The sequence below is a fragment of the Eurosta solidaginis genome, chromosome 1 (assembly GCF_040869045.1).
Source record: "Eurosta solidaginis isolate ZX-2024a chromosome 1, ASM4086904v1, whole genome shotgun sequence".
NCBI classification, from domain to species: domain Eukaryota; kingdom Metazoa; phylum Arthropoda; class Insecta; order Diptera; family Tephritidae; genus Eurosta; species Eurosta solidaginis.
In genome coordinates, this window is record NC_090319.1 from 259,423,487 (window position 1) to 259,447,969 (window position 24,483).

General features: G+C 34.2%; 1 long non-coding RNA gene across 1 annotated transcript; it reads left to right on the forward strand.

Moving 5' to 3' along the window:
• Nucleotides 1-1,315: 1,315 nt before the first annotated feature.
• LOC137237201 (uncharacterized) lies at nt 1,316-24,483 on the forward strand. Its single transcript, XR_010948863.1, has 3 exons — nt 1,316-1,682; nt 22,876-22,972; nt 23,139-24,483. It is a non-coding gene; the product is annotated as an uncharacterized lncRNA (long non-coding RNA).

A 24,483-nucleotide genomic window follows, 5' to 3' on the forward strand; every position in this document is an offset into this window, starting at 1 on the left:
TACTAATTTAAATTGAAATTAATATTCTCGCCAATAACTTTCTAGTTCCTACCAGTAAACAAACATGAAAGTAAATAAAATTTGAGTATTTTTACTTCTAAGTTCGTTTGTAATAATCAGTCATAAAAATGGTTCCGAACCAACGAATTAAAAAGGGGAGGTACACCCTAATATAAATATATATTCGATTGTTCGCAACAATTTTTATAAGTTTTTAGCCAAAGAAGAATGTGACAAAATTGATCACTTTGTCAATTCTTCTTTTCCCCAAAAAGGATGATGTAGTGATAAAATTCCCCATTTTATACATAACGACACATCTGGCAACGCCATTGCGGACAATGCAAGATGTGACATTGTGAATGGTGCACTTTGTAAGAAAGAGTAGGAAACATGTTCATAGCATATTCTAATAAGTAGTCAGCTATTGTAATACGATGTGTAAGACAGTAGGCAAAGTATATTGTATATAATGAAATATAAAAATGACGAATGACAATCGCGCCATCGGCATTTTTCATGTTTCAGCGACATCAATATATTCATTGTAAAGGTCTACAAGTAGGATATGTAGCAGCACGCATATACACAGCCACGCTCACCTGATAAAATGCTTGTTCTTGTTCGTTTTTTTTTGTGGATGCTATTTGGCACTGTTGTACTTCTTAGGTCCAAGAAAAGTGTAGTAGCTGCTAACGAAAATTGCGTAAAATTTTCATCGTAAAATTACAAAGAAATATCCTTATTTACTTTCAAACGAGCACTTAATTACATCTGTCTTTAAAATCCATATGTTTTGGACAATTTTAATTAACAATCTGTTATACTTTATTACCCGGGACGATTGCTAAAACGCGACCAAAACAGTCGGGGAGGTATTAATAGACGCGTTTTTGCCCCGCTTCCAATAATTCGAATACCTTTTCGCCTCTGGATTATTGATAGCAGGAGAAAACGCTTCTTTTCATTTCTCCTTCAACATTTTTGGACGGTTTATTGCAGTCGACCTCGGTTTCAATCTGTTTTTCGCGGAGAACTTTTGAGCGGGTAGAAAAACTTAGCTTAGTGTTTGTAGTCTTAATACTGGAATAACAACGCGTCCTCATATACCCCAATCGAAGACTTTTGTATAATTTTCTGTAGGACCCATATAGGATTATACATTTTCATACTAAATTCGCCCAAAAAAATTTACCATCACAGCAACCCATATCTGATATTCCACTCCGTTTTTTGTTTCCCTGTGTCGCTTTCCACTACAATAACCCCGGTAATTTTGACACTTCGTTCAGTGTCAAACGCATGTTCCACGCAGGTTCCACTGAGTTCCACAATAGTTTGACACTGACCGAAATGTCAAACTGTAGTGTGTTAGAAAGAGAGAGGAATAGCTTCCTTCTCATACATATCATACTTGTAAACCTGTACTATGAATATATTTTTCGGCATTGTAAGTGACACACGCGTTTTTCTGAATTTTCATTTTAATAAAACCAAGTAACTTTCAAAGTAAAGTTTGTACGGAGTTTTCATTTGTATCGTAAATGAGTGTCTGGCGGATAAGACCGCCTCGTAAGGAAGTTTAGTGGACAACCATATGGCGACAATATGGAGGCGGCGCCCTCCACGAGATTAGAATCTGGACGTAGCATAGCGCTGCGATTACTTCAATGTAATTGAGGGTGAGTTTTGGAGTACGGTTAGCGAAGCCGTACCTTATACTATTCTGAACTAATTTTCAGTTAAAAGAAACAAAAAGCTTACAGAGACTAACACCAATGGCCTTGAGCGGGTAATAATCAGTTTTCCGCGGTGGCACGCCCATTTTAACAAATTTTTATCAAGAGTCTCAATATCAGTCCACACGTCAAATTTCAACATTCTAGGTGCATTATTTACTAAATAATCAGGTTTTTTGTGTTTTCCAAAATGTTATATATATAAAAAGTGGGCGTGGTTGTCATCCGATATCGCTCATTTTCAACACCAATCTATTATGGGTCCAGATAAGCTCGTGTACCAAATTTGGTTAATATATCTCAATATTTACTCAAGTTATCGTGTTAACGGACGGACGGACATGTCTCAATCAAATTTTTTTTCGATACTGATGATTTTGATATATGCAAGTCTATACCTATCTCGATTCCTTTATACCTGTACAACCAACCGTTATCCAATCAAAGTTATAATACCCTGTGTACAAGTACAGCTGGGTATAAAAATCAAAATTCCTACCATGTACATTAGGGTACTTCAAAGCAGGTGATAGTTTTTCTTAGTCCTACCTGATTGTCTCTTTAAGAGATTGACATCACTGACAGCGTTGCCATATATTCTTTTTCCAAGTCGTCAAGCGCCGCCCAAAAATCGTCAAAAATCGTCATATCTATGGCACCAACCAATAACAACCAAAGTTGAGTTAGGAAGAAGTTGGGTTATTACCAGGGGACGTACGATTGTATTCGCCTGTAACCAAAATGAGATCGCCGGATTACATTCAACAATATTAACTTTAAAAGCGCTTTTCTGAAAATTGTCTTTGATTGTTATTTTTTGTTGCTACATACAACATATAAAATTGTTTTTAATTCATTTCATTTTATTTTATAAATAACAAAAACTTCTTAAAAGATAAATTTTGTATTATATAGAAAAGGTACTTGTTTTCTGATATTCCTTTAAATGTATCATTTTCCAGTCGGATTTTTTTTTTTGTTTAAATTTATTTTAGAAAAAATTGTAGCGAATGTAGAACGTCGCTGAAGAGTGTGGCAAGCACATTAGATTTGCAACGAATGCACATAAATTAGAAAAAGCGTAGCCAGCTCTTTTGAGAGTAGAAATAGTTTTCAAAAAAACTTCTGGAAGAACCTTAGAAATGCCTTCAAAATATGTCTTAAATTCTAAAAACTTTAATTCCCTATACTCGCTATCAATATCCTGCACAATTTTCTGATCGATTGTGTGCGAAAAATGTTGCAAGACCATATGCAAAGAATCAATTTTTTCCAGCAACTTCTTTGGGATCCATGAAACTTAAGTTTTGTAGAACTAGTGTTGGGAACTATCGAATGAAAACTATCGAGTTATTCGATAGTTCACTAATTTTCATTCATTCGATAGTCATTTGAAATTCGTTCATTACTATTTTTTCGAATTACTAGTTTTACGTATGAATGATTCGTTCACTACTATTTTTTCGAGTTACTAGTTTTAGGTATGAATGATTCGTTCACTACTATTTTTTCGAGTTACTAGTTTTAGTTATGAATGATTCGTTCACTACTATTTTTTCGAGTTACTAGTTTTAGTTATGAATGATTCGTTCATTACTATTTTTTCGAATTACTAGTTTTAGGTATGAATGATTCGTTCATTACTATTTTATCGAACTACTAGTTTTTGGTATGAATGATTCGCTCATTACTATTTCTTCGAATCGTTCGTTCTATTTTAATTTTTGCTGTGCATATATCAGTGTTAAAAAGATATTAAAATAAATTTAGCATACGTCAACCTAATCGACAAACGTTTTAAGCGTGGTAATTATTAAATATTTTTAACTGAGGAAGTGATTTTAACGATTTCATTTGTGTAGATATTTATAATGCGGCCTGGATTGAAGAGATCTTCCGTTTGGGAGTTTTTACCAAAAATTGCAATGAAGTTAAATGCCATATATGCAAAAAAAAATTTTAAATTTTCTGGCAACACATCAAATTTAAATGACCATCTACGCCGTAATACTAGGTACAAACACACGCCATATTGGCAATTTATACCATTTGGGCAATTTATTACGCAATTTATCATATAATAAATTGTAATAACAATTTGCCAATTTGAAAAAAATTGCGTAATAAATTGTTTCAAACTGTAAATACAACCTTGTAAAGTGTGTTTATTGAGTAGATTTAAACGTCAGCTGCGCATGGCTCAACTATATGGTTGGCTCATCTCATCAGCTGATATTATTTTTTTCATTTCACTGGAGTAGGAATTGTCAAAAGAGGATGGCAAACTCAAAATGAAACCAAAACATTGAACACATTATCTTACAACACACAAAAATTTTAAAGTTTTATGTTTTCATTCCATTCCATTCACCTAATTCCAACACGCACATTTTGACATTCTGAACACTGGTATGTTGTTGCTGTAGAGATGAGCCAACCGGCCATCAAATTACTATTGTGTAAGCTAAATTGAGTTGTATGAACACCACTCAATTTGAATTGATATTGCCTCAATTTATTTTACTGTTTGAACATAGCATAAAAGAATCCGTCTTCCTCAGAACCATGGTGGAATAACCAGGTGAAGTAAGCCGTCAATTGTCTCGCTCTAAATCAATGATGACATGATACGAAACATTCATTCTCTCTCAATTCGTTTCCAGGAATGGGTCTTAAAGTTCATTCAATTGTAAACATTGGTTCATTCGATTGTAAACAAACTTCATTCGTTTCCAAGAATGGGTCTTGAAGATCAGAGTTGCGTAAACCGCGCAAAAAAAATTCCAAGAAAATCGGTGCGTTTTCATTATTTTTCATTTCAAGTGTATTCAACTACATAAGCGGATCAAAAATTTGTAAAAAAGGTACAAGAAATAACAAAATTAAATGAGCTGTTATATCAACGCACGAAAAGAGATAAGTACATTTTATCTTAGCTATCAAAAAATTAAATTTCACGTGTTGTCACGGAAAAATTTTTAACGGGGAAAATAAGCTTTTTTTGTATTTGTGATCCTGAAAAAATTCGAGTTTTTTGATATCCCATTTGACAATCTTGAGTAAGTTTTCGGTGAAAATCATAAATTAAACCTTTACCATGTAAAATACTCCAAAGTTATTCCGAAATGCCCAAATTTGATTTTGAGGATGATGGCATCTATGTTCAATGTTATAAAAAATGCACATTTTCACGCGCTCTCAGAGAGCGAGAAGTTTCATATCATGTCATCATTGCTCTAAATTCTTCTTTGTTCTATCATTCGGCTATCTGAAAATTTTTCACCAATGTTGTCCCCGAAAAATGTGGTTTTTTTTGCATTTTTCAGGAGTGAAATATGGTAGTTTTAGTCCTTTTTTCATCTAAACCAGTAGGTGAATATCGATGGAACTTTACCGTATTTAATTACAGAGATTCATATTTGGGTATCTTTGGTGTGGGCTTCCATAAGTAAGGTCGTGCTTAACTATTGCGTTTATATTATTGATGTTTCCATCATATAAGTATGTTTAATTTGTTCCAAAAAAATTTGAAACCGGTCTTTGTTAAAACAAACTATTTGAATTCGCGTCATATCCAACAAGGATTTTCGCCTGTGCAGCGCTACTGAAGACTTTCGAAAAATGTGCAAGAACAACAAACCTATCGTATTACACCTTATTTATGTAAACACTTCGCTAAAACAATGGATTTCTAAATACAATTACGAAAAATTGTTACTCACTATGTTTGTTTTGGCCTAAAAATTAGACCACTATGATAAGAAGAATGTTGCTGTTATGGATTGTAAATTAGAATATATGAATCCGGCTCGCTTGGATTAGCACCTTCTGGTTCTAGGCCGACTCCTATTATATCCCCTGACATATTTTAGTAAATAATAACTTGGGACCATTAGTAATACATCATGAATTAACTGTCAAGAGCTTATGGGAGATCTTCTGATCAAGTTTGTATGATATATTAAAAGTTCATATGTTTTACTTCCAACTCTCAATGTCAAATCAACAGAGCAGATGGAAAGAACAATGGATTTTTAGAGATCGAAACACATTTAAATGTATTACGATCACTTCCAAGTGTGACTGTAAAACTTTTCATCAAACCCGAAACCCATTTAAGTGCGCAAAGTTCCTACAGTTCAACTATATAATGGATAACACCTCTCCCACTTATGTCCGGTTTTTCGATAAAAGCTTCAACTGAAGTTGAAGTTGAGGTCAGTTTACTTTAGACGCATTCTTGAATTTTACTACTCAATCAAATTTGCAATTTTTTCTCTTTTATTCCGTGCTTCCATCTAGAGATTACACCCTATAAATGGTTCTAGGTTTAGAGAAAAAAACGACATCTCTAAAATTTGTTCATAATTACCGATTATTGAAGGGAAAAACTTATTTTGCAAATCATTTTAAGTTATTTAAGTACTGATTAGGTGTTAAGAACACACGCGTTGATATACTCGTTTATGTAAACTAGATCTTAATTACGAAAATGTCGGAATTGCTGATAGCATCTTATTTGGAGGGCGCTACAGAAGTTGCAAAACTTTATAATTACAATAGATGAAGCGCAACATATTTAGCTGTGGCAGGCTAATGTATGTATATTTGCGATTTTAATTTCAAATTAGCAACAAAAAGTATAACTAGATATTTTTTTTTCGAACGAGATACGAAAAGAAAAAACGGCACGTCTTTATTACGAGGTATTGCTGCTGACTTCATTACTTGGAGTGGACTGAGAGCAAGGATTTTTTGAATTCTCAGAATTATTTAGAACGTAAATTCATATGGCTCGTAAATAATATTTCTAAGAGAATAATTGTAAAATTAAAAGAAATTATATACATACATAAGTTGTTGAAACATGCCTACTTTGGGTGGGTTATGCGGAGGGGTGACAAAAGGTCAGCGGACATAACGTTAATTGATCTTATGCCTACTTCAAATGCCCACAAAGTCGATTCAAGTTATTACTATATGAAATGGTCCAACGTCAAATTACAAATGGCTACAATATCAACGATAATAACATGATGTCATTAAAGTCAACTCATATTTTCTCCAGAGGCCAAATGTTAACAACTGATGAATTTACTGGAAGTTTTTATTATTTCTAGAAGGTTCAATGTGGTCATATTAAATAGTGCCTTAATGGTGCTTGTTATCGGTACGTACGCCATCTATATCCGGCAAAGAACCATCAACATCGATTATACTCCAAAGCACCTACTTGAGCTTTGCAGCTGCTCTGCCTATGGCATAGAATTCCTTCTGGAAAACAAATTACGACCTAGCCATGGCTTCCTTTACCATTTTTGAATGAAACGGTGTATGCTGTTATCTCCCTACCATTGCCAAGCCTCTCCCCCATCACTCCCTCAAGGTGACCTTATATTTTGTACCTGGAGGTCAGCAAAGTTAAATCAACTTTGACACTGATTAATCGTTCTCGTGTCATGCCGTCTTTTGCGGTCAAACCCTGCCCAAGTAAAGGATGGCGTATAACTCTTTCTGAAATGTGATGCTCACTAAACCAGATATTTCCAAACATGCTATCCTTTGCAACTTTCAAATCTTCTGTTGATTGCTCATTAGCTTCAGGTTTTTTCCATATTTCTTTAGAACTTTCGGAAAATAAATTTTATGTTTGCAGGAATTTACGAATATATAGTTACTATAAATGAACTAGGAAAGAGTGGTTTGTTTTTTCGGAAGAGGCCTGTACTTACCAGTTACCCAGGCTAACCTAAGTTGCGTTGTTGTGTTTGTTGTATTAACAGCAATGCCGCGAAGGTTTAGGGGCATGTACCGATATTTTTCCAGACATGGATTGGTATTACCATAATTTTGACGAAAACGCACGATAGGGAGCCACCATATTTAAAGCCTCGGGTAAGTTTTCACTTCCAGAATCAACACAGAATTTAAACTATATCGTCTTGTGATTTATAAACAAACGCAATTAGTATGTCCACTAATTAACCATTCTTATAATTTTGGGTCCACCCTCGTATCTATATGTTTAACCCTAATTTGAATGTATCTATGCTCGTAGATGTGTTTTTGTGATCGAACTTGAACGGTTGTTTAGCGTTTGAAACGGAAGCGAAAGTACATATGTACATACATAATTACAAAATATGTAAAGATGTAAAAAAATCAGTGAGGCGAAATTTGTTTGCAAACGCCTAACTCTTTTGTTTCGAACTTTATCATATCTTCGCTCTCTGTCTTAATGCTCATTATTTAGTTGTGACGTCAATGTTGAAAATGTAGCATTTCACAGGTTCAGCGAAGCGCAACGTAACATTTCAGATGCAATAACTGCAATGTGTTGATACGTCCATACATACAAAAGTACATATGTATGTGCAATAATTATATTAACATGAGTTATGATTTCACTTTTTTGTATTTTTAATTGTTCATCCTCCAGTGAGGTACTTACATACATACATTGCGTTATTTCGCAAGCATAAATATTGCAACATCATCATAATTTCTAATTTTATTTCCTGTTTAACTATGCGAAAAATATTATACTGATTTTTCGTTTGCTTTACTGTACCTAAAAATAATTTATTATATGAAATAAACCTACAAACTTCTAAAGAAACGGACTCTTTTCGATTTTATTCAAGGAAACTGCATTTTATAGCATTTGACAGTAGATCTCAAAAACCAAACTCTATACCTAAGCTAAAGCTAAGCTAAATCAACTGATATGTATGTGGTGAATGTTGCTAGGTTTCCATACTGCTACTTCTTTCTCAAACACAATCAATATGGCTGTCACACAATCAGCTATTAGCCTGATTTTTTTACATTTATATACATCTACATTTGCATACTAAAAAACAACGCTCATCGACAATTGCGCATAGCCGGATAAAACATTTGACAGCACTGCCCCGCAAATGTCAAACATTACTTATAGCGTTTTCTTTTCTGAAAATAATGTTGCGTGCTCCGCTCCTGGGTTCAACTCCCGGGTAAAGCTCTCTCCTCTGCTATGGACGCTGGTCATTGCTTAGGCTTACGGCTTACGCAGATGACGTTGTCACGAGTGGAAGGTGCCTTCCAACGTTTAGCTCTTTGATGAATCGGGCGCTTCGGGATAAACATACTCGGGCTTCTAAAGTCGGGTTGGCAGCCAACGCAGAGAAGAGGGATATGGTCTTGTTTACTAAGAGGACCAAGGTCCCAAATTGGACTAGGTCTAAGCTAGGAGGATTGAAGTGTGTGAGAGTGTAAACAATCGGGACAGGGAGAAGCATACATCTATATTGGGTCCCAGGGCATATGGGAATAGATGGGAATGAAAAAAGGGATGAGCTAGATAAGAACGATGTGTCTACGGAAGGCGCCTTAATTAGATTGGAGAGATTAACAGAAAGCGAGAGGTGCACATGATCGACCAAGCGAGAAAGGCGTGAACCCATGCTCGGGGCTGCAAAGTGTCGAAGAACATATGTAGGTCTTACAACTTTAGACTAATAAAGTTACACCTATCATTAAAAGGAGAGAACTGTATATTCATGACGGGTATTCTGACTGGACTCTGCCTTCTGGCATCACATGCCTTTAGATAAGGCTTGGTCTGTGATAGCAGATGTAGGAAGCGGGGTTTGGTGGAGGAAACAATCGAGTACATTTTGTGCTCGTTCCCTGCGCTTTCCAAGCTAAGACTCCAGCTGTTAGGAGTGATACAATTGTTAGATCTAGAAACGGCTATTCCCATAGCTCCTAGAAAGCTTCTAGACTCATTCAGTCTATGTCTAGTCCTTTTTATCGGCCTACCATTGCTTTACCCTTTCTTTTTCTTGCCTACCTTCTCGCTAAGCCCAATCTTCATCTCTTCTTCAATTCCCTCTCCATTCAACCTCTTATATAATATCACTACACCAAGATATATATGCCCTTAAAATTGTTTAAAGAAAGGGGCGTAATCCTGGCTACTTTTGTCTTTTCCTTATTCTGTAGAAATGCTTCACGATAGTTGAAGCGAATTGGAAGTTCAATTCTTCCTTCAACTCAGTGGAGGCCTGCTTCTACCCCTGCTGCCAACTACGTATGTCGATTGGAATACTTTCTGGAACGGAGCGTCTCCATCCAATCACATGACATGACCCAGGCAGCGACGATCTTATTGGTTGTACCATTTTCATATCCGCTTAAAGCTCAAAGAGCCCACATGATGCATAATGCATAAACTTTAAATTGAAATTCCATTTATAAAAATGAATGCAAAATATAAAACTAAAATAGAACTTGAAAATATGAGGAACTAAGTATTAGTTGAATTATAATTTTTTACCAATTAAAGTTGAAATAATATTTATATAAGTATAAAAAGGCGTACAAGGTTTAAGCCAAAGACAAAGTGATTCTAGAAATTTCGTTATTTGTTCGTCTTTCTTATTTGGTTCGAGCCATATTTAGCCAAGACTTGATTCTTTGTTCACACCTACTTAGGTAAATATTTAAACAAATTTGAGCAAAACGAGAACAAAAGGAATGCAATTCATTTTTGAAATTTTGTATTGATAAATATTTGCACATCTGTGTATTAGTGGACAAAGGAAACTAGCAAACGAATTAAAGTACAAATAGCATAAACAATATTTTTATTTGTATTTAATTAGCGAGACATGCTCTTATTGCTTTATACAATTGTTTTTGTTATTGATATTAGAGAAAAGTTACAAAGTTTACAAACGGCGATGGTTACTAGGACATGTTTCTGAATTTCACTTCTTCATCAGCTAGCTTCTAGTGTAGGAAGTGCGAGTTGCAAGAAGAAACGGTTGACCACATTCTGTGTTCAGCTCTAGCAACAAGTGTCGGCAGAGTTGCCAGATCTCGGTACAGCGATTAAGCTAAATCTTAGGAAACTTCTTCTATTTGCAAAAAGAGGGAAATATTCTATAACATAAGTCCTGGTACCTAATGGAGGTTTTGCGTTTGATCGTCAAACAATTCTGGAAACACTATGAACATTTTAAGTGTATACCAGGTATTTATTGCCCGACCAGTTCAACCTAACCTAGCGATTATGTGACCTACATATACGTATCAATATGCTCAGATGACTCAAGGCGCCAGCCAACCAATAGTGTAGGAATCCCCTAAGGCCCGGTTTTTCAGTACAAGTTCAACTCAGTTTGTCAGTTAAACTACGCTTAAACTTATTCTGCAGTTTTTCAGTCTACTTTAACTGAAGTTTAAGCTGAGCTTAAGCGGCCCATCTGGCAGGGTTAAACTCTAGTTAAGCTATCAGTTATTTGCGTTCGTTCGAAATGGCATCGAATATATCCAACAAGCATTTGGGCTTCAGTACCATTAGAGCTCGTGTTGATAACTAGGCATACTTCTAAAATCTCAAGAGTTGTTTCGAAATATAATAAATAATAAATGAAATAGTGGCTCATCTCGAGAATCATAGCGTACTCAGCTAAAGTGGGAATTTTTTATAAAGCAAAAAATGCTATTACTTAAGTTGAAAAAATTTAATTAACAACTTGTGGTTCTCTAACTGGACCCAAATGTAAGATTCCATACTACAGTATTTTCACGAAAATAAAATGAAATATATATGGGGTATTCCATCCCATTTCGACCAATTTTGAACCCGACCCCTTTAGAATTGGCTGAAAGTTTTTCTTCTTTTTCTAGCTTACGAAAGACCTTTTTCAGAAGTTTTTCAAATTTTTTCATCCAACTCAAAAAAGTTATGAATTTTAAAAAAAACACCTTTTTTGTTTTCAAAATGCTATAAGTTTTTCAAAAATTGACCGTTTGAGATCTTTTTTCTTTTTTTAATTTGTTTTTAAATGTACTTTTCGGAAAAAATACAAAAAAATTTTTAAAGTTTCTTTTTTGAATTTTTCAGTTTTTCGAGATTTTTCGAATTTCACCATTTTTTTTCTCATAAAAAAACTTCAATCAATTCTGCAATAATCGCCACTAATCCCGGAGTGGGCCGATTTTTTTTTATATATTTTTTTTATTTAATTGAAAAAAAAAAATTTTATTTTTAAAAATTTTTAAATTTATTTATATAACAAAGAAATGTAAGAAAATGATTTTTAAGTATTCTTTTCTTTATATATTATGGTAATCTATGTGTATACCGGCCTAATGCAGTTGCTGGGCAGCGAAAGCGAATCATTTAATCGTAGATTACCATAATATATAAAGAAAAGAATACTTAAAAATCATTTTCTTACATTTTTTTGTTATATAAATAAAATTGATAAAAAAAATTTTTATTTTTGAAATTTTTTTTTCAATTAAATGAAAAACAATATAAAAAAATCGGCCCACTCCGGGATTAGTGGGGATGATTGCAGAATTGATTGAAGTTTTTTATGAGAAAAATGCCGAAATTCGAAAAATCTCGAAAAACTGAAAAATTAAAAAAAAAACTTTAAAAATTTTTTTGTATTTTTTCCGAAAAGTACATTTAAAAACAAATTTAAAAAAAAAAGATCCCGAACGGCCAATTTTTGAAAAAGTTATAGCATTTTGAAAACAAAAACGGTGTTTTTTTTTTAAATTCAAAACTTTTTTTGAGTCGGATGAAAAAATTTGAAAAAATTCTGAAAAACGTTCGTAAGCTAGAAGAAGAAGAAAAACTTTCAGCCAATTCTAAAGGGGTCGGGTTCAAAATTGGTCGAAATGGGATGGAATACCCCACATATATTTCGCTGGACTATATTTGGGAAATATCCAACTGTTGCCGTATCTACAAATTATCTAGATAATAAAAAACCAATGTTGCCGCACAAAAACGCATTCCCCAAAGGCGGCCTTAAACTGTGACTGAAAACTGCTCAGTAGTTTAAACTTAGCTTAACCAGCTATTGAAAAACCGGGCCTAAGTGTTTGCTAACTTATGAATAAACATCGATTGATATAAATTGAATCACTTATGAAAATCCCAAAAACTGTTTTGATATACGAAAAAAATTTAATCAATATGTTGATGTCATTTTTAAGCGTTTTTTTGGTTTATTTTATTAAGGTCTGCATTAGCTGATCTGAAAGTGACTCATAAGCAAAATACTCTCACAAAAATATCTCTACTGACTACAATAAGTTAAAATTGTATTTACACGGCTAAAAATTTAAACCTAAAACTGAAACATTTTTGGACTACATGAACACTGTTCCGAAAAGAAAGTGCGCATTTATCTTGCTTGTTATTCGACAAGCTTTCAGTTATTTCTCCAATTTTATTCTAACAGAGAAGAGGATATTTAAACTAGTTGATGATTAAATGAAGAAAGCAAGAAAATTAATCTCTCAATTTTCACTTATTCAATTTGTTTTTATCAGCTTTGATTTAATTTGCACACATTTTTCTAGAAAACTCACATTTTTTTTAGTTTTGTGACGGTATGGAAAACTCAACCTACCTTAAAATGGTTCGCATGTCATTAGCCTAAGGAGTGTGCCATTGGAAATTAGTGAATAAAAACATTTGAATATCTCAGCAAACACTTCGTCGATTTTGGAAAGTTTTATTTCGTACTAAAGACAATTTTATTTAAATTATGATATGCTGTTTTCTTGTATGCCATTCATCAGAGCTTTCACGATATCGTATTGGATCTCTCTTGCAGCAAGACACTTCCGTCGAAAATCTGTGAAATCCATGGACGTCTGTTTTGTCTTTTTTCACTAGAGCTCATTATTGAGTGGGTTAGGTTCTCTAAGCATAAATATAATAATTTAAATTTTCTCGTACGAGTTATGAGCTGCTTTCTTCCCATAGTGGCGCGAGGCAAGATCAGGCCAGAAAAATAAAATATATGTACTATATTCTTGCAAAAACGAAGCCTCTTTTGCAAACACTTCTTGATACATATTTCAGTGTTTTTTGTGCCTTTAGTAACGTAAGTTTTACTCTTTAAGTCGCACTGCATATTGCCTGCTAAACTACACATTTTTTTGAGAACTTCGTCTGTTTTTATTTCCTAAATCTTTTCCTTTGGCATAGGCAACATAAAGCTTTCCCCTCAAATTTCCTTTACAAAAGTCTCACCATTTCTTCAGTATTTTTTCGCATTTTCCTAATATCAACCGCAAATTCTCTTTGTTTTGATAATAGGTGTGTTAGACCAGAAATTCTAGCATGCTAAATTGTCAACCTCAGCAACCTACAAAAACAGCTGTTTTCTTTGAGGCTTTCGTTTGTGGATACTTTTATTTATTATTAAAAAATCATTGAAATGAACGAAATAAACTAAATTCTTAGATTTACTGACTTATTTTTTGTTTATAAATCATTCATAAAAATGTCTTTTAAAATTTTCAATTTTAAAAAATTTATGTTTTTCTTGTGATATAATCAGTTGATTTGCAATCATATGTTTTGATACTTGCTAATTTGTGCCAGAAGAAGTTTTCCCAGCACTTATTTGCTACTTTTCATCCAAATGAATTGTGCAATAGCGTTCTCTCGTTGCAAATTATACAAGTTCTTTGTCCCGCCGAATGAGGTTCAGTAAGAATACAATGTACAAGTTAAGTTTGTACAATCTTTTGCTCGTCGAACACAGATAATATTTTGACGTTTGTTATTGATGCATGCTATAACTCCGCAATGGGGTACCCTCGTGGTATTGCATAGGATATAAACAATCTTTGCAATTCGTGCGCCTTGCAAGACAAAGCGAATCCCCCTATTATTCCACTCACTGAATATTTCTAGCTCTATTCTGGCGGCTACCGTGGTGTGATGGTAGCGTGCTCCGCCTATCATGCGGTATGCCCTGGGTTCAACTCCCGGGCAAAGCAACATCAAAATTTTAGAAATAAGATTTTTCAATTAGAAGAAAATTTTTCTAAGCGGGGTCGCCCCTCGGCAGTGTCTGGCAAGCGCTCCGATTGTATTTCTGCCATGAAAAGCTCTCAGTGAAAACTCATCTGCCTTGCAGATGCCGTTCGGAGTCGGCATAAAACATGTAGGTCCCGTCCGACCAATTTGTAGGGAAAAATCAAGAGGAGCACGACGCAAATTGGAAGAGAAGCTCGGCCTTAGATCTCTTCGGAGGTTATCGCGCCTTACATTTATTTTTTTTTTTTTTTTTTATTCTAGAGCACTGAGTTATTTTAGAGTGCAATGTTAGTAGTAATCTGCAAAAGAAACAGGTTTTCAAAATTTGGCGCATGGGCATACATAATTTGAAAACACAAGTTTCTACGACGTTAAAACGCCCTATTCTGGAGATTTTCTCAAATAAAAATAAGAAGAGAAATTTCTATCACATGCTTAGAAACTCTAAAACGTACTTGTATTGCAATAAATTAGCCTTCACTTATTCAAAGCTTCTGATACTTTAACTAGCGATTGAATAATTTTCGAATACGTATAGTAAAGCATACAATTTTTTGTAAATTTTTTTGTATGTTTTTTTGAACGTGAGAAAACGCAAATTTATTCATGCTTCTATTTTTTTACTGCATTATAGGTAGTAGGTATCTACGAAATACTGGCAAATTGTGGATTTTAAGCTACACTTTTAACATTTACTTAACAATCTTCACGTGTATAATGGAAAATTCAAACAATTCACCAAAAATCTAAGAACGAAAAAGAAAACAAATTTTTAATTAAACAAATTATTCATTTATATTCACATCTTTATATAAGGTCGGTTTCTTGTTTATCTGACAATTTCGGTGCAAATTTTTATTTTTGCGTTACTTTCATGTGAGCTGAGAATATGAGACCTATACCATAGCTCGAAAATCGATGACAAAAATTATAAGTTCCGCTTGATGGCGCACCTAGGAAGAGTTTTACCAAATTCTGGATCGATTTAAAAGAAACTTTGTTAGCGCGGCTGCAATATAAAATAAGTATATGCTGATGCGAGTTGAAATATTTAGAAATTGTTGGTCTGTTTTGGCTCATATTTGGAACCAGGTATTATTATTAGGCCTCAATACACAGCGACCTTTAATTATATCTATGTTGCTTGGCCTTTCAGCCTATTACTGTATCTAGAGGCGTTTAATGAATTTAAGTACATCTTCAGGCCTTTTATTCCATATCACGAATGGATTAAGAGTCCCGCCACTTAGGTGGGAGAGTTTCTGAATTGCCAGAGCGACACATTCGCAGAGAATATGGACTGGCGTTTCACACACCAGCTCACAAATGCGCCAGATTTGTGTGTCGTATAGATTTAACTTACCGTATAGTACACAGTGAGAACTCGCAGGCTCTATCTGCTTAGATTAATGAGTTTGTCTTTTCAGTGTTGTCTGAACTGCTTTACTTCCCTTCCCAGTTACTTATGCTTTTCCTATTGTGTGCCTTTGTGTCGGTTCATTACCCTCATGTCCCTGATGCCCGGGAACCCATCCTAACAAAACCTATCATCCGCTAGCTGAGAAGTAATTGCGTAAGACTGCAAGGCACGTAAGGCTGTCTAGTAGTCTGACATAACGAGGTCTTAAAAAATTATTATTACGGCGTTGAGCTCGTTTGCAAACCCATGCTCTCATATATAAAAATCTTAATTGCACAATTTAATTTACGAGCTTCTAATATAATTTTTGCACCTGGACTTAGATTGCACAAAGATAGGAACAAATTAGTCATAAAATAAGTAAATAGGTAAATAAAGATATATTATCTCATGCATATTCATATTGATAATCTGTTAATCCGCTGTTTTGGTGCGCTTATCAAATTCCCTTTAATCGCTTAATAAACGAAATGTTTTGATTGGTTTTTAATTTAACTGCTTTCGCGCTGAAAAGATGTTATCCCGAAGGTCGTTAAATTATTTTTATGTCGCTTAACAATTACGAAAGCAATGCGACTAATTTTCCGTTTGCGAAGTTCGAAATCACGATCTGAGCATCAATGTACACATAATAGCTGTGTTTTTTTTCACGTCTATATACGTTTACGCTTAAACTTTATATGGACTGCTAAGCGACAAACTTTAAATACACCTCTGAAATTGCTACGCATAAAATTCGTATTACTAAATTTCAATACGCATTATACTCAGATGTAACTGAAATATGTGTCCATGTTTCACCCTCTGCACTAATTCCATGTATTCTATGCGCGTCCACTATCTATCACAACTGATTCAGCTATATGTTATACATAGAAATACAACAGAGGGTTGTGTCTCCGCTTTTCGGTACACCCTGTAGCTGTAGCTAGTTGTTTAACCACTGCCGCTAGATGGGTCTCCTAAGCATTATCTAAGCGAGGATAGGCGTTTTTTTTCACGCGCAAACGAAACGTATACGCGTGTAAAAAAAACACGGCTAATCATTTAAATACTTTTTTTATTTATCCCTAATGTGATTGAGTACAGTTTGTTAATAGGAACACCTAGGTTAGGTATACCAACTATGCAGTATAGCAAACAAGTTGTGAAAACATAGAAAGTAATATCAATATAGTTTAAAAAACTAAAAACCACGCAAATATGGTACTGCTTTAGTACTCGTATCTACAATTCACTTAGATATTTGATGTCGATAGCACGTAGCACGCAGGTTCGTGTCTCCGCTATTAAGCACAGCTCCTTTTGTAGCGAGTTATTTGACCACTGCCGCGAGTCTTCAATAATTGCCGCTAGATGAGTCTAACTCTCTTTTTCGCGTTTTGGTCTTGTTTAGAGAGTTACAAACAAGGATACATACAAGTGAAGCTAATATAAGCGTGTTAAAAAAGCAGTCTTTCTGCAACAATGGTAGTTATTTATTGTCCTGGGGAGCAGTAGGAGTCACCTATACATATGTATGTATGTATGTAGATATAAATAAGAAAGTATGTTTGCACGCAGCTTATGGACTCCGAAACCACTCTGCCGATTTTATTAAATTTGCAGGATAGCTTCACAGGATCCCGAAGTGTGTTCCTGTGAATTTTCTTTCAGGGAAGTAGACCAGAGATCGACCTATTCGAACAAATTGTATTCACGGTTCGATTTGCCCGGGAATGGGACTGGGACTAGGATTAGGAAAGAGGGTTGGAGAAAAATAAGAATAACTAGAGAGAAGAGAAAAGAGGGAAGGAGAAAGAGACGGAGAAAGAGATTCGAGTTAGACGATGAGGTATGGAGAGGTATGGATAGATGATGCGGAAAACAAGTTAGGGAAAAGACCTTCGTCCGGAAGAAGTAGACGTAGAGAAAAAGAAAGACATAGGGAGGAATGAATAAAAGGACAAGGAAAAGAGGAAGAGAGGGGGAAGGAGAGTACGAGTTAAAAGTTATGCAGATAGACCAAAGTTAGGGCAGAACAACGTCTGCCGGATCCTATTTTTTATAGACATATTTATGATAAACTTGTCACTTGTATGCAGGGAAATTTTAACTTTCCTAGATTATCATTTCAAATAAATAAATAAATATATAGGGAGGAGTCGACTGTTGTAAAATTAGTTTGAATCGGATTGGCCGTTAATTTTTTTTTGACTTTGGCTTGGAAAATAAAAGTCCGTGTTTTACTAGCTACTTCTAATCTAAAATTCTTTAAGCTTCTATATATTTGTTTGCATCTCAGTCTACTGCATAAGCTGGTTCTTTAAAGTTTTCAAGAGAGTTCATAAAATACCAGCTCAGGTGAGGTTCATACAGATTTGGTTAAATAAGCAAATTTAAGTTATTGAACAAAGACGGTCATGGCTGGAAACGAATAAGTTTAAATGAATAATCAGTACTTGTTATTTCACAACTTTAAAGGAGCAATGCTTGTATGTTTCTATATCCACACCTATCTCGTAAAGGGCTTATCCGATTTGAATAAAACTTAGTACATACATGTAAAAAATATTTCTAAGTGGCGCTACCACTTTCTGCTCCCAAGGCGCGAATTCGCGTATTACATAATAAGACTCTATCTGAGTGATGCCACTGAGGCCATTTTTACAAGGTTGCCACCAATTCGAATTTTTATACTCAGCGTGCTTTGCACACAGAGTATATTAACTTTGATTGGATAACGGTTGGTTGTACAGGTATAAGAGAATCGAGATAGAGATAGACTTCCATATATTAAAATCATCAGTATCGAAACAAATTTGATTAAGCCATGTCCGTCCGTCCGTCTGTCCGTTAGCACGATAACTTGAGTAAATATCGAGATATCTTCACCAAATTTGGTACACGAGCTTATCTGGACCCAGAATAGATTGGTATTGAAAATGAGCGAAATCGGATGTTATCCACGCCCACTTTTTATATATATAACATTTTGTAAAACACAGAAAACCTGATTATTTAGTAAATAATGCACCTGGAATGTTGAAATTTGACATGTGGACTGATATTGAGACTCTTGATAAAAATTTGAAAAAAAAAAAACTGTAAATGGGCGTGGCACCGCTCACTTGTGATAAAATAAATTTTACAAATATTATTAATCATAAATCAAAAATCGTTAAACATATCGTAACAAAATTCGGCGGAGAGGTTGCCTTTAGTATAGGAAATGCTTTGAAAAAAAATTAACGAAATGGGTTAAGGACCACGCCCACGCCATAACTCAAAGAAAAATTAACATATCGTAATGAAATTGTCTGCACATATTTTCCTTATAACAGAAAATATTTCTATCAAAAATGGACGGGATCGGTTAAAGACCACGGCCTCTTAGATATAAAACAACTTTAAGAGAGTGCTAGGCTAGAATAATAAGCTATAACTTAGCAAAAAATAGTTTTGAATCAATGACATTTCACTTATCAAGTTTTATTGTAAGAGGAAATGGGGAGAACTTTTTTTTTTAATCGGGCGGTGCCCCGTGTTATGTAGAAAAGTAATTTATCTGAAATGAAATGTACAATTAAAGTTCACGCTGAGTACATAATGTTCGTTTACACCCGAAATTAGACACCTTTAAGTGTTAAAAATTTAAATAGATACGTCTCGATAACGATTTCTTCTCGAACACAGGCGAGAATTTCGATAAAAGATCGTAAGTTCTTTATAAAATACTGCCAATGCAGGAACTAAATTGAATGTGGTTAATCTTGCTAGATTTACGAACCAAATTTATCGAGCCTTGAAGTTCTCGCTTGTGTTCGAGAGGAAATCATGATTTTTAGTTTCAAGCTTAGCAAATAGTGAGTAAATTGCAAATGGCTTAAAAATGTGAGTAGCACAACGTATTTCTCTGATATATGGAAAAACGTAGCTAAGCAAAGATAACTTTATTTACTTAAAAACAATTGTTAATGCGCATAATTATATTTATGCCAATAATATTAATATGCATGTTTGCATGTAGCAATTAAGCAATTTTTTTGCGGAAAATATGAATAATTAGATGTATGCATAAATATGTATGTAAATAAATATGAAATATGCTTATCTTGCAAAATTTCGTTTCATGACTATACATACAATATGAGTGTCTAGAGCCATGCAAATATATAAATGTAATCGATTTTTATTCAGAATTAAAAAATTTAAATATAATGAGCATAATAACAAGATAACACAAGTAAGGGTGTCTAAGTTAGGGTGTAACCGAACATTATATACTCAGCGTGGCTTCAATTGTACAGTTCATTTCAGATAAATAAATTTTTCAAATTTTGTTACGAGGAACTTTTTATTTATTAATTTTTTTTTTTTTAAGGTCTAGAAATACAACAAAACTTTGTAATGCAATATCATTGATACAAAACTATTTTTCGCTTAGATATAGCTTATTATAGTCTACGACCCATTTAAACTTCTTTTATTAAAAATTGGGCAACCCCCTGTCGAATTTTGTTATGATAGGTTTAAATGTATTTTATTTATGATTAATAACATTTATAAAATTGATTTTATCACAAGTGAGCGGTGGCACGCCCATTTTCAAACATTTTTTTTAATTTTTATCAATAGTATCAATATCAGTCCAATCAAATTTCAACATTCTAGGTGTATTATTTACTAAAGTATCAAGTTTTTTGTGTTTTCCAAAATTTTATATATATAAAAAGTGGGCGTGGTTATCATCCGATTAAATAGCGATGGGAGATGATTGCCAAGGAACCCATATACCAAATTTCAATAAGATAACTCAATATTTACCCAAGTTCTTGGAAGGTCGGACGAACATCCTAAGCATTTTGATACATGGAAGTCTATATTCGTTACGCCGTTGCGATCAACCGTTGTTACCAAAGTTAATATACTCCCGCGGGTTCGAATCGAGCTCAAGGCCTAACAATCATTTTTTATCATTATTATTGTTATGATACATTTTTTCTTAATTGAAAATTTTTTTTAATTAGAATAGAAGAAAGAAAAAATTTAGACAACTGCCAAAGCTCTTTGTATAGATCCATTTCGGGAACTGCTAAATTCCTTCATCGGCAACGTTTAGGCGCTGCTGCTATAACCATTCAGCCATCACAGCGGTTTTTTGTTTGTCTTCATTAATCCTACTTCTATTATGGTTCGTGCCAATATATTCACAACACTGCGACATCTGTTGCAGAATGGATGTGAAAATTGGACTTGTTTGATGGCAATGCTGCCATATTGTCAGATTTTATTGACACTTTTTTCCCCGTGCTCTGGAATGTATTAACAATTGTTGTTCTTATATCGGCCTACTGATTTGTAAGATCGCGGGTTCGAATAGAGCTCAAGGCCTAACAATAATTTTTTATCAATTAAGAAAAAATGTATCATAACAATAATAATTATAAAAAATTATTGTTAGGCCTTGAGCTCGATTCGAACCCGCGATCTTACAAATCAGTAGGCCGATATAACAACAAAAATTGTTTATATACTCCATAAAATCCACATTGCCCAAAAAAAAAAAACAAGTAAGGACGGGACTGTCTTCGGCTGTGCCGTTTGACGTTTTTTGTGGTCTGCATGAAATAGCTATGACCACGAATCACTTATCTCAACAATATATTGCGTAAACGTAATTATTTGACGATATTTGAAACTTGTAGCCGTTAAAAAGGGAGCAGAAATTACAGTTTACATATAATATATACCACCGATCTCTATGATTTTTTCAAACAACAATGAATGCTCTATACGTAAGCATTTGGTGAAATTTGAAGCCTCTATCTGTTAAAATGGGGCAGTAATTACGAAAATTTTCCTATCTGAACAATCGGTGGTTGGGGATATATTTTATATATACAAATGATCTCATCCTTTTTTCAGACAATAATATGTGCAATATACGAAAGCATATGGTGAAGTTTGAAGCTTCAGTCTGATAAATTGAGGAAGATATGACAAAAATCCTATTTTCTGAAAATTCGGTTGAATGGGCGACATCGTTAACTTAATGTGAAAATGTGCTAAGTCAACTTTTGCGAATTTTACAGGAGACAAACAAATTAATAACTTTTTAAATAACCTTTCTTTTCAAAACTGTGAATGAGGATACCTTAGTTGCAATACTCTTGAGTGTAGAAGCTTTGAAAAAGAAAAATAAAAATCATGTACGCCAACCCAGCACTGGACTTAGAGCAATTTCCGCACTCATAACAAATTTTTTCTCCTGACTTAGCACTTTTTACTCAATATGTTTCCCCCTCACTCCTCCCTTTTAATGATTGAAATATAACACTAACACTATATACATATTTCACAAAAAAATACTATTTATTTGTCAAACTATTTCTAACGGTTCTGACCTGGACTCTTTTGCCGGATGATGCGCAGACAATAATTTATATTTTAAATCAAACAAATGCTGTTTTGTGTCTTATTCTAAAAAGACAACTGTCACATACTTTATCTACAAACTAAATACTAAATCTTTTAATAGTTGTCAAGAGAGTAAAGAGTTGAGTGTAATTTTTAACTCCAAACAAAAATATTTTTTCTTGTGATCGATGTATTTTGAATTCAGTTTTAAAACTGCATTAAAATACAATTTTTCAAAAAAGTGACTTAGCACATTTTCACATTAAGCTAACGAGATATGATATAGTGCTCCGATCCGGCCGGTTCCGGACACCTAAATATACGTGCTCACCAAATTTTATCAAGATATCTCAAAAATTGAGGGACTAGTTTTCAAACAAACAGAAAGGCGGACATGGCTAAATCAACTCAGCTCTTCATCCTGATCATTTCGGTACACTTATTGGTGGGTCTATCTATTTTCTTTCAAGGACTTACAATTAGTTATTTGCAAAAGATCCGTTAAATAAGTTCAGCACGAGTATTTTGCATAAAATCACATACAAATAAAAACACACTTCTAAGCACGTGAGTATCAATTTATAATCAATATAATACATTTATACGCACCGTCTAATTTTCCATCAAGCTCTACCAATTACGTATATATTTAAGTATAGTGTAAATATTGAGATATAATCTAACATTACATAGATAAACTGCACATTTACAAATTATGACTATTGATATACAGGTACCTTGTCAGTGGTTTTTGCACCATGGAGTACATCTTGCTATATCGAAGCCGTTTATGCGAATAGTACCTGCCTGCCCACCACTTTCGTCTCATTACTTCCGAAGCAACATTCATTTGCTGCAACATGCTACTAATAGTTTCTTAGCAGTTTTATACTCGGCGTGCTTTGAACACAGGCAGCGTTGACAGATTGACGATTTTCAACTTGAATGACGCTTGGACGATTTTGTAATGAAAAATGACGATTTAAGCCTGCCTTCTATGGAAGATTTATTTTAAATATTCAAACACCAAGAAATATATCCAATAATGGTGATTTTAGATGGACACTACAGTAATAAATATTGAAGTGATCAACTTAGCTCGTGAAATCGGAGTGGTGATGATATCATTGCCTCCGTATTCCACTCATAAAATACAACCGCTATACAGACTTATGAGCCCCCTCAAGACTTATTACAGTAACGAATTAAAGAGTTTTATGAGAGAAAATGGACGAATAGTTACTAAATTCGATATAATTGGCCTCTTTTCCAAAGCGTATTATAAGGCTCAGACTGGCCAGGTTGCAGTTAACGGTTTCAGATGTACTGGTATATACCCATTCGATCGAAATATTTTTACTGATGCAGACTATATTGCTGCGAATGATATGTATGAGCACGTAACTGCCGAAAACTCTGAAGTTTCCGAGCAAAATAATGCAACTTCGGAATACAAATGGAGTGACTTCTCCAGAACCTGTGGCATCAACGAGTAAAGGAGTCTTTTCACCATGGCATATTTTACCATTGTCAAATATTAGAAAGCCAGTTGCTACCAGAAGAGGAAGAAAGTCAAAAGCGACAGTATTAAAAAAATCACCATATAAGAATCAGTTGGAAGAAAGCAGTCGGAGGATCCGGGAAAAAGCCAAATATTAAAAAAGAAAAGCAACCTTCAGAAAACCAGCAGCGAAAGCTAGAAAACCTGAATGTGAAGAATTAACCAGTGACTCCGAAGTAAGCGTCATCTACGCAGAATCGAACCAAGGGGATTTTGTTGAAATGCCTCCAGACGGAGCAATTTGCTCCTTTTGCGAAAAGTTATGGAAGGACGAAAGAAATATGTCAGTATGAAGTGCTTGTTTACAGTGCGATACGGTTTGCGCTCATAACGTCTGCATTCCCAAAAAAAATCCAATTTTTGTTTGCGAGACTTGCACAAATTGAAGTTTTTAAGCAATTTTGACATTTCCAATAACTTATTCAATTTTAATATCATCGAGCCGAGGAGGCATTTTATTTTATCTTTTGAGAAGCTATTTATCTTTTTTTAATAAAATTGGTAAATTTTAAAAGAA